Below are 4764 nucleotides of genomic sequence, written 5' to 3' on the forward strand. Positions count from 1 at the left end.
GTATGAACAGTCTATGATTTTGTAAATGTACACCATTCTATAATTCTCTAAATATGCACTATTGCTTTAAAACTTTTAACATTCTCTGATAGATTAAAAAAGTAGCCCATTTTATAAGTCTTTGTCCATGAAATTTTGAATCTTATAATAACTCTTCTGGTGATATTTCTTTTTTACTTTTTAAGAAGGCTTTTTAAGTTGATTTAGTTACTATTTATCTATCTTGGCTGCTGTCATTTGTGTTTTTGGTGGCATATCTAAGAAAATATCATCAATAATAATGTCCTGAAAGTTTTCTGGCACATTTTCTTCTAGAAATTTTACAGTTTCATGTCTTAGTCTTAATTTGAGGTAATTTTTTATGTATGGTGTCCAGTTTTACCATTTAATTTTCTAACACCATATGCTGAAGACTAACTTTTCTCCTTTAGTAGCACTTCCAACTAATTGATTTCTTTTGTGTTTTTCTTGTATGATTTATTTGCTGTTCATTGACATTAATGTTCAGTTTTTGAATGTCATATAGAATTTGAAAAAATGAAGTTTTACTGGGGGAGTTTGAAGTTATATGTCATATCATGTAGTTAATACCAATGCGCCAAATGCTCTACCATACCTATTCTTTTTACTGCTTGGTGTCTTACTTTCCTCCAAATGTTGTCTTCATATATCAAATGAAGAATATATTTTCCCGTAGTGTTTGCTTTAGGTAATGCTCTTGCTTCTTTCATGATTGTTATAAGATTGTGCTCTTGAATATTAGAATCACCTTTGTTTTCTTTTCGCTTTGAATTCTCCCTTATAGAAAGTTCATATTGCCACAATCACATTTTTATAATATTTGTCCTCTATACCTTTATTTTGTATTTTTCAGCCTTTCTGTGGCATTTTGGCTTATGTTGTCTCCTTATGGGACTATTCTTTTTTCAAGTTTAATTCCCCAAACACTCAGTTTTAAATTGGTGAACTTATCCTGCACTCCATCCACTGTGAACTGTTTGGATTTGCTCCTGCAATCTGGTTTTATGTCTTCCATTCATTGAGCTTCTCAAAATCATTTTCTTCACATTTTCTTACTTCCTTGTTATGTATATCCCACATTAAATTTATTGGCAATTTCATCTAAGTTAATTGGTACCAATAACATCTACAACCAGTGACAAGAGCTAATAGTTATTGGTTATTTACTCTGTGTCCAGTGATCTGTTAAATTTCTTTCCTGTATTAATTCAATAAATCCTTCCACCACTCTGAAAGAGAGGAGTCCATTATCATTCCCTTATTTACAGATGAGAAAACTGCAGCATCAGGAAGCATGTAATTTCATTAAAGGCACCTCTTACTCCAATGAAATACCAGAGGCAGCTAACTTTATAAAGGGAAAATGTTTATTCAACTCAGTTTTGTTCAAAGTCCAAGATTGGGTGTAGCAGTGTTTTGACCTCTACATAGGGCAGCACATCATGGCAGTGGTGGGGGTATTGAGAAGATGCTCTCACCGAAGCCTGTAATTAATAAGAGGGAGAGAGGGAAAGGGGGGAGAGACAGACAGACAGACAGACAGACAGACAGACAGACAGACAGACAGACTGACAGACTGACTGACTGACTGAGGCTTTTCTAGTAGTGCTTTCATGAAAGCTACTCCATAGCCCCAGGAGAGCTACCTTCTGAGAGCCCATCCCTCAATGATCTAGAGTGCTCCTGCTAGACACCAGTTCTCAAGGGTGCCACCCTGGGCACTAAGCCTTTCACCTACACATAGTCACACTTGCAAGCACAGAGACAGCAGCAGAGCTGGGATTCACACCGGCTTCAGGCCCTTGCTGCTTCACAGCTGAGCTACTACATTTTCTTTCTTCCTGACAACACTGCTGCATCACCCTTGTTAAACTGAAGCAGCTCAAAGTTTACTTCAGATTGCTATAATATCTGTTTTAAGAAGTCTCTGAACATTTACATTGAAAACGCCAGCATCTGTGGACTTCAAATGTATGATTCACTTGTTCTTGACGTTTCTTGTATCTCCTGCTTTACCCTCCCTAAATGCATAGGGGTGTACCCAAATGATACTTTTAAAGAGTATAGAGATGGCGTTTTTTCTGATTGCTTTCTTATCTGAAAAGTTCATTTGCCTTTCTATTTAATTGATAGATTGTTTAGTGCAGGTGTCTGAGCTTTACTTAGCATTTTAGACGTGTGTGTGTGTGTGTGTGTGTGTGTGTGTGTGTGTGTACATGCACATGCATGTGTGCCTTATTACTCATATTTTGATTTGGCATTTAAAACATTCTTCAGCTTTGGGAATTTTTTTTCTCATATTCTTTGGCTTCGGCCTTTCTTCCTCTGACTTTTATTATTGTTTTTATCATGTTCTCTCTTTTTCTTCTATGTTCTTAGACTCTCATGGCTGGGTGTTATTTTTAATTTTATTTTAAAAAAGAAAAAAAAGATAGGCATAACAATGAAACTGAGTTTGAAAATAACTAGTGGGATAGTTACAGTAGTTGATACATTGTGTACTGTTGTTTTTTTAGTAGTGATTCAGAGTGCAAGACATGTTAGCTTGTCTATACAATATTAACATAAAATTTTCTTCTTCATGAATGAAGAAAAACTAGCTGTATAACTATCCTAACTACCTTGGGTGTACATATTTTTTTTCCTTTTCCACTTTCTTTCTTACCTCTTTCCCCCATCAGCTTATCTTTTCTTTTGATCAGTTTCTTCCCAATTCACCATATCAATCGTATATTTTGAATATTAGTTATTTGCTCATTTTCTCACATTAGTGAGAAAATACCATGTTTACATATGTGAATCTGATTTATTTCACTTAGGAATGTGATCTCAAGGTACATTCATTTATCTGTAAGTCTACACTTCATCCTTCTTTGTGGCTGAGTAGTACTCCATTATATTAAAAATCACATCTGTTAAAAAATCCATTCCTCAGTTGATGGGCATCTGGGTTGTTTCCAAGATTTAGCTACAACAAATTGTGCCACCATGAACATGGTGCACATATATCACTGTGGTATGTTTTCATTTCTCCTGGGAAGGTACCCAGAAGGGGAAAAGCTGATTCAAATGGGACCTCTAAACCTAGTTTTTAAGGAATTTCCACACTGATTTCCATAGTGGTCGCACCAGTCTAGACTCCCAAAAATAGTGAAGAAGGATTCTTTTTTCTCACATCCCCTCCAGCATTTGATATTAGTTGATCTCTAGATGATAGCCATTCTTTCAGGGATAAAATGGAATCTCAGCATTGTTTTAATTTGCATCTCTTGAATGACCAATGATGGTGAACATTTTTTCATATATTTATTTTCCATTTATATCTCTTCTTCTGAGATGTGCGTATTCATCTCAGATGCCCATTTTTGGATTGGGTCTTTGAATTTCAAGGGTCTGATTTTTTTCAGTTCTCTATTCTACATATAAGTCATTTGTCTGTGGAACAACTGGCTATAATTATTTCTCACTCTGTGGATTGTCTTTTCACTATATTGGTGATTTCTTTGGTGTGAAGTCTTTTTAATATGATGAAATCTCAGTTGTTGATTCTTTGTAATTTTCCCTTGAGGTCTTGGTTTTGTTCATAATGTCTCTGCCTATATATATATGTCTTTGAGATTTCTAACTAGTTTCTTTTCCAGTAAATTTAGTTTCTACTTTTTTATTAATTTTATTGAGAAAGAAGTAACAATGAGACAGTTTCAAAATGGGTTACTAGGACAGTTACAATAATTAATACATTGCATATTGTTGTCTTTGTAGTAGTTATTCATCGTACAAGATGCAGACATGATATCTTGTCTAAACACTATTAGTTCAAAACTTCTCATTTAAGAGAAACTAGCTGTATATCAATGCTAACTATTTTGTATATATATAAGGTTTTTTCACTACAAAATGGGCCTTCATTTATACCCCCCTTTTTTGTTTACTTTTGTCAGAGATGGGTAGTCCATTGCCATTTAAATATTGTAGGTGTATGAATTTAGCAAAGTAATCCAACATAGTTCAGTAGTCCATAATACTAGTGGGTTATCCGCATGACTGGCAATGTCAGAAGTTGTTGACTTGAGTATTTTACAGCTCAGCATATTAATATGGCTTTACTTTTTATACCTCATTTTTATACTTTTCTGCTGGATGGTTAAGACCAAGATAAAGCAAGACCTATATAACAAAACATGTAACTTTTGTAGTTTCTAAATTAATATTTAGATCTCTGATGCATTTTGACTTTAATTTAGTGCACAGTGATATATATGGATCTATTTTTCTTCTTGGGCATATGGAAAGCTAGGTTTTCTAGCACCATTTACTAAAGAGACTATTCTGTTCCAGTGAACCTGTTTGTCAAAGATAAGGTATCTGAGTGTGTTTGGGAATGTTTCTGCATCTTCTGTTTTATTGATCCTCAGGTCTGTGTTTTTGCCAATACCATTCCTGATTTTATCACAGTGGCTTTGTAGAATAATTTCAAGTCAAGGATTGGGATTCCCCCTGATTCGCTTTCATTGCTCAGAATTTCTTTTGCTCTTCTAGGTCTTTTCTGGTTCCAAATGGATTTCATGAATGTTTTCTCTAGGTCCTTGAGACATGGTAATGGTATTTTGGTTGGGATTGCATTCAATCTGTATAAAAATTGTGGGAGAATGTCTATTTTCACTCTTGGTTTTTCCTATCCAAGAGCAAGGGATGTCATTCAATTTTGTTATTCCTCTTCAGTTTCCTTTTTTAGGGTACTAC

The 4764-nt window shown here is 34.6% G+C and overlaps 1 protein-coding gene across 1 annotated transcript in view; it reads left to right on the top strand.

Moving 5' to 3' along the window:
- Nucleotides 1-4764, top strand: part of LOC101585557 (probable C-mannosyltransferase DPY19L2) — a 131562-nt gene that overhangs the window by 85178 nt on the left and 41620 nt on the right. The gene's annotated exons all lie outside the window — the stretch shown is intronic.

Source organism: Octodon degus, unplaced genomic scaffold, assembly GCF_000260255.1.
Source record: "Octodon degus isolate 3935 unplaced genomic scaffold, OctDeg1.0 scaffold00031, whole genome shotgun sequence".
Taxonomy (NCBI): domain Eukaryota; kingdom Metazoa; phylum Chordata; class Mammalia; order Rodentia; family Octodontidae; genus Octodon; species Octodon degus.